This window comes from Equus asinus, unplaced genomic scaffold (genome assembly GCF_041296235.1).
Source record: "Equus asinus isolate D_3611 breed Donkey unplaced genomic scaffold, EquAss-T2T_v2 contig_193, whole genome shotgun sequence".
In the NCBI taxonomy this organism is placed as follows: Eukaryota; Metazoa; Chordata; class Mammalia; order Perissodactyla; family Equidae; genus Equus; species Equus asinus.
Genome location: NW_027224842.1, coordinates 1,401,291 through 1,413,690, shown reverse-complemented (window position 1 = coordinate 1,413,690; position 12,400 = coordinate 1,401,291). Strand labels below are relative to the sequence as shown.

General features: G+C 39.0%; 1 pseudogene; it reads right to left on the bottom strand.

Moving 5' to 3' along the window:
- The window catches only part of LOC139043188 (sodium/hydrogen exchanger 9B2-like), a 42,061-nt pseudogene extending 30,818 nt beyond the window's left edge, over window positions 1-11,243 (bottom strand).
- Between the last annotated feature and the right edge of the window lie 1,157 nt (window positions 11,244-12,400).

Sequence of the window (12,400 nt, the reverse complement as noted above, 5' to 3'; positions counted from 1 at the left end):
TATTTACCATCGCATAAGAGCTAATTGATGGTACAGAAACTCTCTGTAGCAAAGCATGTTATGTTTCTCTTAAGGCTCTGTTGGTAGTAAAGTCTTAGTTTTGTCTGAAATTATCTTCATTTTCATTCTTAAGACAGAGTTTTTCTGCATATACAATTCTAGGTTGAGAGTTACTTTCTCTCAGGTCCTTGAAAATATTACTCTTTGGCTTTCTGGCTTTCATTGCTGCTTTTACGTCTAATTTCTGCTTTTTTAGGGAATTCTTTTTCTTTGGCTGTTTTTAAGATTTTTTCCTTTTCTTTGGTTTTCTGCAATTTCAGTTTGATGTATTTAGGTATGACTTCCTTTCGGTTTGCTTGGGATTTAAGTTTTTCACTAATTCTGGAAAATTCTCAGTCTTCATTTCTTCAAATATTTCCTCTTCTCCATTCTCTATTCTCTTTTTCTGGAACTAAGATCAGACAGTCATACTCTTCTCCATGTTGCTAGCCCTCATTTTCACATTTTCCATCTTTGTGTGAACTGCATTCTAGATAATCTCTTCAGATCTCTTACTAGTTCACCAATTCTCTTGTCACTTAACCCACTGCTTCATCTATCCACTGAGTTTTACATTTCAATTACTGTACTATATCTTTCATTTCTAGAAATTCGACTTGGTCGTTAGCAAAATGTTTGTTTATTTTTTAAAAATAGTTCCTTGTTTTGTACTTATATTTGCTATCTCCTCTTTAATTTCTTTACAGATACCAAAAATATTTTCTATTTTCTGATAATGCAAATTTTTGAAATCTCTGTTTCCTTGTGCATGTTGTGATCTTTTAAAATTTGTTGTGACAGTGACCTCTTCCTTGGAACTTTACCTTTGGGGATTGTTGGAGCCTTAGGTTGAATGTGAGTTTTCCTGGATCGGATCTGCATTTGCTTCTACCATGTGCTTAGAAGCTTCCAATCTGGGATCACTTTTAGATATATTTTCAGCTTGTGTTTTTTATGTGAATTTGGAGCACAGATCAGCATGGAGTTACACATTTTTAGTGGGACGCTCCTCTCCCCCAGCCAGCACCATAGTTGAGATAGGTGTGGGTGCAGGCCCCATCTGCAGCTGCCACGCTGGGCTCCAGCTTTGTGTGGGTGAGGGAGGATGAATGCTCCTGAGACTTCTGCCCACCTGGACCAGCTCCAGCGCAGCCCCCTATGCTCTCAGGGCCTCAGAATGACTCTCAAGCTCACAGGTGTTTTGCAGAAGCCTCCAGGGTGAAGGCCAGCTTGAGTGCATATTTATCTCCTCTGCTCAGTTTGGTTTTGGTGTCCAATGACTTCCTGTTTTCTTCACAGAAAAAAGGTACATTTAAAAAGACTTAAAATACTGTTTTCATCTTGGCATAAGTGAGAGAATTGTTCACTGAATCTTGTCTACCATACTGCTAGAGACTGAATCTAATGCCCCAGTTTTTACATCCTCACAGAATTCTTCCTGATTTTCTAGGCTTATGATGATGTTACAATGAAATAAATAACTTAAGGCCTTCAGTATTTTCCAGTTGGCTATAGGGGCTGAAATTTCTATACAGTATTGAAGGTATAATGGGAAAGTAGGAATTACCAGCTACTAAATTTTACTGTATCACAGCATGAACCTGATTTTATACTAAATTCAGCAAGGTAGTTTTCTACTTCAAGACCACTTTTAAAAAAAATCTCTAATTTTCCTTTCCTCTCCCATACTCAAAATTCAGTTCTAAATACACAGTAAATATATGTGTATAAGGTTTCTCTAAATCATCTTTAATTTAGTTAATAATTTACTTCTCATTTATGATTTTGGAAAATCATTTTTTCACATGTAAGATTGACTTCTTAAGACAAATACTTATGTATTCTGAATGGGCACAGGAAGGAGTATAGGAGAAAGCCCTCTTGTGAGCCTCAGGAACAGAAGTACAGAAAACAAGAGAAGAGGTGCTCACACACGTGAGTCCACTTCTCAGGCAGCTGATGGACAACGATTACAGAACTCAAAACAGTGAGTCTCCAGACCACATCGTTCATTTACACCTTTCCTATGTCAATCTGTATCAGTTTTCCTGTAAATGTTTTAACTAGAAATGTGCCATAATTTGAAGGGTAAAAGTTTAAAAAAATAATAAAAAGGACAGAAAAGGTATTAAATTATCTGTTGCCTTATGAACTAGTGTACATTTTGGAACCTGGTTTTCTCCATGTGTTTTAAATAAAGTTTGAGATTTTTTTCTCATGCTAGTTTAGAAAATTAACTAATTTCAGTAAAAACATATCCAGAGTCTAAAGTATAACATACCATTGTTCCAGTTGAGAATGGTAAAATGTCTTTCATTTTCATTTCGTGAGCTTCAGAGCGTACATACACACACAGGTACATTCACACACTTCTTTTTTGAACAAAAAACAGCATTACTGAATCTGAACATCCATTTATTAATCAAATTGATATCAGCTTAATGTTTGGCTGCCTCCAAAGACCAAATCCATTCCTAAAAGACAAATATACCCCAACTCTAACAATATCCAAAATTGTGCTGAGATAAATTCTCAAGGAAAAATCTTCCAAATATTTTTTTTTTTAAATTGAGATTCATAATAGTTTGCATCATTGTGAAATTTCAGTTGTACATTATTTCTTGTCTGTCACCACATAAGTGCTTCCCTTCATCTCGTGCCCACCCTCCAGCCCCCTTCCCCTGGTAACCACTGAACTATTTTCTTTGTCCATGTGTTTGTTTATGTTCTGCATATAAGTGAAATCATATGGTGTTTGTCTTTCTTAGTCTGGCTTATTTCGCTTAGCAAATAATACCCTGCAGGTCCATCCATGTTGTTGCAAATGGGAAGATTTTGTCTTTTTATGGCTTAGTAGTATTCCATTGTATATATGTACCACATCTTCTTTATCCAGTCATTGGTCGTTGGGCACTTGGATTGTTTCCATGTTTGGCTATTGTGCATAGCGCTGCAATGAACACAGGGGTGCATATGTTACTTTGGATTGTTGATTTCAAGTTGTTTGGGTAGATACCCAGTAGTGGCATAGCTGGGTCACATGGTAGTTCTATTTTTAGTTTTTTGAGGAATCTCCATACTGTCTTGCATAGTGGCTGCACCAGTTTGCATTCCCGCCAGCAGTGGATGAGGGTTCCCTTTTCTCTACATCCTGTCCAACATTTGTTGTTTTTGGTCTTGGCAATTACAGCCATTCTGACTGGTGTAAGGAGATATCTCATTGTAGTTTTGATTTGTATTTCCCTAACAATTAGTGATGTTGAGCGTCTTTTCACGTGCCTGTTGGCCATCTGTATATCTACCTTTGAAAATGTCTGTTCATATCCTCTGCCCACTTTTTGATCGGGTTGTTTTTTTTTTTTTGTTGAGGTGTGTGAGTTCTTTATGTACTTTGGATATCAACCCCTTGTTTGATAAATGATTTGCAAATATTTTCTCCTAGTTGGTGGGTTGTCTTTTCATTTTGTTGATGGTTTCCTTTGCTTTGTAGAAGCTTTTTAGTCTGATGTAGTCCCATTTGTTACCTTTTTCTTTTGTTCCCCTTACCCGAGTAGACACGGTATTCAAAAAGATGTGGCTAAGACCAAAGTCAAAGAGTGTACTGCCTGTTTTTTCTTGTAGGGGTTTTACGGTTTCAGTTCTTACATTCAAATCTTTAATCCATTTGGAGTTAATTTTTGTGTGTGGTGAAAGATAATGGTCTACTTTCATTCTCTTGCATGTAGCTGTCCAGTTTTCCCAACACCATTTATTGAAGAGACTTTCCTTTCTCCATTCTTTGCTCCTTTGTCAAAGATTAACTGTCCATAGATGTGTGGTTTTATTTCTGGGCTTTCAATTTTGATCCATTGATCTGTTTGTTTTGGTGCCACTACCACGCTGTTTTGATTACTGTAGCTTTGTAGTATGTTTTAAAGTCAGGGTTGTGATACCTCCAGCTTTGTTCTTTTTTCTCAGGATTGCTTTGGCTATTTGGGGTCTTTTGTTGTTTCATATAAATTTTTGAATTCTTTGTTCTATTTTTGTGAAGAATGTCATTGGGATTCTGATTGGGATTGCACTGAATCTGTAGATTGCTTTAGGTAGTATGGACATTTTGACTATGTTTCTTCTTCCAACCCATGTGCATGGAAAATCTTTCCATTTCTTTACATCTTCCTCAATTTCTTTCAGTAATGACTTATAGTTTTCAGTGTACACATCTTTCACCTACTTGGTTAAGTTTATTTCTAGGTATTTTATTCTTTTTCTTGCAGCTGTAAATGGGATTGTATTCTTGATTTCTTTTCCTGCTAGTTCATTGTTAGCGTATAGGAATGCAACTGATTTTTTAAAATTGATTTTGTACCCTGCAACTTTGCTGTAGTTGTTGATTATTTCTAGGAGTTTTCTGGTGGATTCTTTAGGGTTTTCTATATATAGAATCACATCATCTACAAATAGTGAAAGTTTCACTTCTTCCTTTCCAATTTGGATTCCTTTTCTTTTTCTTGCCTAACTGCTCTGGCCAAAACCTCCAGTAATATGTGGAATAAGATTGGTGAGAGTGGGCACCATTGTCTCGTTCCTGTTCTCAGAGGAATGTCTTTCAGTTTTTCCCCATTGAGTATGATGTTGGCTGTGGGTTTGTCATATATGGCCTTTATTATGTTGAGGTACTTTCCTTTAATACCCATTTTATTGAGAGTTTTTATCATAAATGGATGTTGGCTCTTGTGAAATGCTTTCTCTGCATCTATTGAGATGATCATGTGATTTTTATTCCTCATTTTGTTAATGTGGTGTATCACACTGATTGATTCATGGATGTTGAAGCATCCCTGCGTCCCTGGAATGAATCCCACTTGATCATGGTGTATGATTCTTTTAATGTATTGCTGTATTCAGTTTGCCAATATTTTGTTGAGGATTTTTGCATCTAAGTTCATCAGTGATATTGGCATGTAGTTTTCCTTCTTCGTGTTGTCTTTGTCTGGTTTTGGTATCAGGGTAATGTTGGCCTCACAGAATGTGTTAGGAAATGTTCCCTCTTCTTCAATTTTTCAGAATAGTTTGAGGAGAATAGGTACTAAATCTTCTTTGAATGTTTGGTACAATTCTCCAGAGAAGCCATCTGGTCTTGGACTTTTGTTTTTTGGGAAGTTTATGATTACTCTTTCAAGCTCTGTACTTGTGATTGGTCTGTTCAGATTCTGTTCCTTATTGATTCAGTTTTGGGAGGTTATATGAGTATAGGAATCCATCCATTTCTTCTAGGTTATCAAATTTGTGGGCATACAGTTTTTCACAATAGTCTCTTATAATCCTTTGTATTTCTGCCATATCTGTTGTAATTTCTCTTTCATTTCTAATTTTATTTATTTGAGCCTTCTCTCTTTTTTTCTTGTTGAGTCTGGCTAAGGTTCTGTCAATTTTGTTTATCTGCTCAAAGAACCAGCTGTTAGATTCATCAATCCTTTTTACTGCTTTTTTAGTCTATATTTCATTTATTTCTGCTTTGATGTTTATTATTTCCCTCCTTCTGCCGACTTTGGGCTTTATCTGTTCTTCTTTTTCTAGCTCTGTTAGCTGTATGTTAAGATTACTTATTTGAGATTTTTCTTGCTTGTTGAAGTGGGCCTGTGTTGCTATGAATTTCCCTCTCATGACTGCTTTTGCTGCATCCCATAAGAATTGGTATGTTGTATTTTCATTTTCATTTGTCTCCAGTTATTTTTTAATTTCCTCTTTGATTTCTTCAATGATCCAATGGTTGTTCAATAGCATGTCCACATATTTCCGACTTTCCCAGTTTTGTTCTTGTGGTTGATTTCTAGCTTCCTAGCATTGTGGTCAGAAAAGATGGTTGGGATGATTTCAATCTTCTTGAATTTATTGAGGCTGCCTTGCTATCCAACATATGGTCTATCTTTGAGAATGTTCCATGGGCACTTGAGAAGAACGTATATTCCGCTGTTTTTGGATGGAATGCTCTATATATGTCCATTAACTCCATCTGGTCAAGTGTTTCATTTAAATCTGCAATTTCCTTGTTGAATTTCTGTCTGGATGATCTGTCCCTTGAAGTAAGTGTGGTGCTGCGGTCCCCTACTGTGATTGTGTTGCTCTTAATTTCTCCCTGTAGGTCTGTTAATAATCGCTTTATGTACTTTGGTGACCCTGTGCTAGGTGCATATATATTAATAAGTGTTATGTCCTCTCGATGGAATTTCCCTTTTATCGTTAAATACTGCCCCTCCTTGTCTCTCATTGTCTTTTCTAACTTGAAGTCTGCCTTGTCTGATAAAAAGTATGGCAACCCCTGCTTTCTTTTGTTGGCCATTAGCTTGAAGTATTGTCTTCCATCCCTTCACTCTAAGCCTATGTTTGTCTTTGTAGCTGAGGTGCGTTTCCTGGAGGGAGCATATTGTTGGGTCTTGTTTTTTAATCCATCCAGCTGCTCTATGTCTTTTGATTGGAGAGTTCAGTCTATTTACATTTAGAGAGATTATTGTTATATGAGGGCTTAATGCTGCCATTTTATCTCGTTTTCTAGTTGTTCTATGATTCCACTGTTTCTCTTCCTTTGCATTTCTGACTGCCATTTCATTTTGTTGGTTTTCCAAGAGGGATTTCTCAGTTCTCTCTCTTTGTGAATTGTGGTTTTGCTCTGATTTTTTTGTTTAGTGGTTACCGTGAGGATTGTATGAAAGATATTGGAGATGAGACAGTCCATTTTCTCATAGCCTCTTATCGCCATTAACCTAAGCAAGTTCCTTCCATTTCCTCTCCCCTTCTGGGTAATTGCTGTTACACAATGTTCTGTTTTTAATTTCCTGAGTTTGTGGCTAAGTTGAAGTGTTTATCATTGCTTCTGATGCTTTCTTTCCCTTTCTCTTTTAAGTTGTAATTGAGTTTTTACCTTCCTATTCTGGTAGAGAGCTGCAGGTTTCTGATCATGTCTGTCTATTTACCTTCTTGCTCAGAGCTTTGTAGACCTTCGCCTTTTTGTTGCCAGTGTGAGGGCATCTTTAATTATTTCTTGTAGGGGAGGTCTGGTGGCAGTGAACTCCCTCAGCTTTTGTTCATCCGGGAAAGCTTTCACTTCTCTATTGTATCTGAGGAAAAGTTTTGCTGGATAGAGTATTCTTGGCTGAAAGTTTTTGTCTTTCAGTATTTTGAATATATTATTCCATTCTCTCCTAGCCTGTGAGGTTTCTGCTGAGAAATCTGCTGAAAGCCTGACGGGGTTTCCTCTGTAGGTTATCTTCTTGTACCTTGCTGCTCCTAATATTCTTTGTTTATCCCAAACTTTTGCCGTTTTTACTATTATATGCCTTGGAGAGGGTCTTTTCACATTGATAAAGTTGCGCATACGATTAACTTCGTTTATCTGTAAATCTGAAACCATCCCCATGTTTGGGAAGTTCTCAGCAATTATTTCTTTGAATAAGCTCTCTGCTTCTTTCTCCCTCCCTTCTCCCTCTGGGATACCTATAATCCTTATGTTGCTTTTCCTAATTGAGTCAGATATTTCTTGAAGAATTCCTTCATTTTGAAAAAATCTTAGTTCTGTCTCCTCCTCCACCTGTAGAATTTTTACATTTTTATCCTCAAGAAGACTAATTCTTTCCTCCATAAGATCAATTCTATTTCTTAATGATTCTAGATTATTATTTGTGTTTTTCATATCCAGAATTTCTGCTTGATTTTTTTTATAGTTTTAATCTCTTTGGTGAAGAGATCCATTTTGTTGCTGGGCTCCTTGAACTGTCTTTCTGTGTTTTCTTGTAAATCGTTGAGTTTCCTTATGATGGCTATTTTGAATTCTCGGTCATTTAGCTTGTATATTTCTGTATCTTCCATGTTGGTTTCTGGAGAATTGTCATTTTCCTCCTGGTCTGAATTGTTGCTGCAGTTTCTCATGGTGTTTGATGAACTAATCTTTTGTTGTGGCATTTGTGGTATTCTTAGGATGCAGATTCCCCCTGTTACCGCTAGCGGGGAGCAGGAGTAGTGTTTCTGGCCGTACCCCATCTGCTGGAAGCTGTGGGGGTATTATGGGTGCTTGCCCCAGCCTGGGATGCATTCAGGCACTTGTGTGGACTGTCCTTGTCAGGCGGGGCTTCCTCACTAGGCTAGGGCCACTCTTTGGTGCCTCAGGGGCACTCTGAGCTCCCCCTCTCCACCGGAAAGTGATCACCAGTGGGCTCAAAGCTACCTCACCTATTCCCACAGCTGCCTGGGACATGTTCCCTCTTTGGGAGCACTCATGTGTGCCTGGAAGTGTTTGTCCCAGCACAAAAATCTGCTGAGGTCCCTTATGATCCACAGTCCATGGTGCTACTGAGCTTGGTGGGCAGGGCTTCCAGGCAGAGACCTGAGCTATGGCTGCTCCTTGACAGCCCTGGGGCATGGTGGGCTCCCCCTCCCCGCCAGGAAAGTAAGTGCATGTGGGTTCAAAGCTGCCACACCTATTCCCACCGTTGCCTGGACTGGTTACCTCTTTGGGAGCACAGCTGCACTGTGAGCATTCATGCACACCTGCGAAGTATTTGCCCCAGCTTGGAAATCTGCTGAGGTCCCTGTTTACGATCTGCAGTCCGTGGGGCTGCTGAGCTTGGTGGTCAGGGCTTCCCTGCTGGGACCTGGGCTATGGCTGCTCCTTTACCGCACAGGGGTGTGGTGGGCTCCCTCTCTCCGCTGGGAGATCAACCACGAGTGCAGGCTAAGGGTTACCGCCGCCTCCTCTTATGGTTGCCCTGCTGCGTGTTCCCACTTTCCAGGTGCTTGCACCAGGTTGGAGTGTTCGTGTTGCATGCACAGGGTTAGCGGGGAGAACAGGGTGTGCTCACCTGTCTCCATCACTTCCTGGGGGGCCAGTCCACCCACCCTCAGATTTATAGCTGCGTGTGTCTCTCAGGCATCCTGTTGTGCTGTGTGGGTTTCCTCTGTTGGTCAGTAAGTGTCCATTTAGTTATAACTCAAAAGGGAGAGCGAGGAAGGGACTAGCTCACTCAGCCATATTGCTGACGTCACTCCTCCCAAATGTTTTAAGTAATAGCAGCTCTATGGGAATAAATTGAATTGCAAACGAGGATTCTTCCTTATAAAATGATGTGACATTTGGAAGTGTAGCTGTGTTGGCTTAAACCTTAGTTGCATTACTTAACAGTAATAACAACCAACATTTATGTAATGCTTTTCTGTTTACAACTGATTTCTCAATCACTTTTCTCATTGGAGGTCTAACATAATCCTGTGAGATTACTCTGACGCAGAAGAGGAAAAGGTCCTTGATCTCTGCTCTTTTCCTCTTTCTGACAGCTGGAATGGTGGTGACCACAGTGCTCTTGGAAGCCCTCCATGTTGAAGATGGTGGAGCTTTTCAGCCTGGGCCCCTAGTGACTGTGTGGAATAAAGACACATACCATTGTGAATTGTTCACCCAGTAACTTTTTTTTTTCTTTTCAGAAGGGAAGCCCACCCGTTTCTACTCTCCCCTTTTTTTCTTTAAGATTTTATTTTTCCTTTTTCTCCCCAAAGCCTCCTGGTACATAGTTGTGTATTTTTAGTTGTAGGTCCTTCTAATTGTGGCATGTGGGACGCCGCTCAGTGTGGCTTGATGAGTGGTGCCATGTCTGCGCCCAGGATCTGAACTGGTGAAACCCTGGGCCACCAAAGTGGGGCTTGCCAACTTAACCTCTCGGCCATGGGGCCGACCCCTCTTTTTTTTTTAAATATGGTTTTAAGGTATCCTTTTTTTGGTGAGAAAGATTGGCCCTGAGCTACCATCTGTTGCCAATCTTCCTCTTTTTTCTTGTTTTTTTCCTCCTCAAAGCCCCAGTACGTAGTTGTATATCCTAGTTGAAGATCTTTCTAGTTCTGCTGTGTGGGACGCTGCCTCAGCATGGCTGGATGAGGGGTGCTACGTCTGCACCCACGATCCGAATGGTGAAACCCTGGGCTGCTGAAAGGGAGCATGTGAACTTAACCAGTACACCACCTGGCTGACCCCACCTAGTAGTTTTTATGTGTGAGAGAAATAAACTTCTTTTTGTCCTTTAAACCATATTATTTGAAATCTTTCATTATATGACAACTTCATCTTTTACCATCTTTCTGAATTCACCCGTACCATTTACATACCATTTGTTATCACTCTATCCAGTAAACCATGTGGAGGCAAGCAAATGTTTGTCTCAGTCTTTGCAAATGAGTTGATTCAGTTGGTGTTTCCTGCAGCCTTTTTTCACTGCTACTCAATAGGTTACTTCCTTCTGTTGGTTCATTTCCCTCTGTACCTTTGAGGTTCATAACTGTCTCCTCCTGTGTTTAAAGCAATTAAAAAAATACTTAAAACTGTATATTTGCTGTCCATTTTTATACTCACTGAGCCACCACATCACGAATAAAATTTCCATTATTAGAATTAAGGGTAACAGTTCATAGGGGAAATATACAGCTTCATTTCTAGCTAATCAGCTACTGCTTGGAACAAGAACTCTCTTAGGGGTGTTTACCACTGAGCCACTATTGTAGCATTATAAATGCCTGAGTCACATACAATGTCATTACATTTGCAATACTGTTTAAAAATTAGCCTATTTAAGATATGATTCAAAGCAATAGTTGGTAAATATATCAAAGTGGTTCAGAAAAAAAATAACTATCTGTGATGAAAAACAATTCACATTCATTCATCTACTTAAATTTAAGCAATAAAAACAGAGAGGGAAGAAACCAGAAGCATTCTAGGGTTTAGGCTGCGAACACAAAGCATTTCACAGGCTCTCTATTTCTGCAGTTTTATGTAGGGCTAGCTGCTAAAATGACTGGGAAAATTGGTAGTCACACCTACTGTACAAGCTTGGGGATTAAGAATGGGAGAATTGTTAACTGAGTGACAGAGAACAAAGAGGACACGTTGCTATCATAGATTTGGAAGTCCCTTCCTTAAGGAAATGGTTGAGACGGTCTACACTTGATCACAGATTTACCTGGGTTTCTTGATCCGTAGAGGCTATGTTATTCATCTCTGTGGATGGTGCCAAATCTTCATGTTCAATTGTCTTATCTTCATTCTCCATGATTGATAATTAAGAGTAAGATGATAGAGGGAAAAGGAACAAGATCTGTTCTGAAGGAGAAACAGTATAGATATAGAATAGCAATTTGGGATTTAAATAAATGAATCAGACAGCAATTTGAGCCATTTAAAGGAATGAATTGTACTTATTTTTCCCCTTAGAACTCTGAATGGCTAAGATATTTTAGATTATTCTTAACTTTCAATTGCTAATCTTTTCTTTGATTACAATATATTATCCTATTGCTTATCTACCTTTTTATCTCTCTTAAAAAAGCCCTTGTTGACCATCATATGTTCATGATTTCTCTCCCATCCTGTTTTTTGAGTTATACTTTACACATTCCAGGCAATATTACTGTTAAATTGTCCTCTGTAATGGGCCAACTTGATGAAGCAGGAAAGCTCCAGGTAATTTTCCAATGTTGATAGAGGAAATGAGTCACCAAAGAGAAATCTATGGACTCCATCATTTTCAGAGAAACCAGAGTCACTAATTCCTGCCCGGCTCTTATTTCTGAATTAAAGTAAAAAAATACAACATTGATTGAGTAGCCACAATGTCTTAGACACTATAAGTGCTATGGTAGTCTCCTGCTGGTTATTATGGGTAACTCAAAGATTGCCAAAACACATTCTTTGTTTTCCATAGGCTTATGGTATGCCAGGAAACATAAACTTATACCAAGTAACTAAAAACTTGTAGGGCAGACCTACAAGGTTGGCTTCGTAAACACCCACTTCAACCTTTTCTCCCCTGGCTGCCCAGGCTATAGAGGCTGAAAAGCCACATAATCCAATTCTTAGCCATGTTTGCAGCTAGAGGTAGCCATGTGTCCCAGCTCTATGTAATGAGACATAAGTGGGAGTCCCTGGGAAGGGCTTTCATTCCCAAATAATAAGGGAAGGACTTTTGAGAATCATACTGTTTACTTTTCACCTCTAACATTTCCCTTTCTCCTTCCTTGGATGTAGATACACTACCTGGGGGACAGCAGCCCTCTTTCCACCAAGAGAATAAAAAGCCTTATACCAAAGAGAGTACAGAAGTGGAGTGGGTTCCCTGATGACATCCTTGAGTTGCTGCATCAGTCTTGGGCTGCCAAGCTTTGAGGTAATGGTTTAAACCACTATTAGTCAAGTTTTCTTTTTACTAGTAACCAAAGTTATTCCTAATGCAACATGTATGATGAATATTATAGTAGAGGTACAAACTACAAACCTAGGTAGGACCAAAGGAAAAATTATGTAAGATAAGGGAAAATCTAATTCAACACATATTTAAGTGCCTAA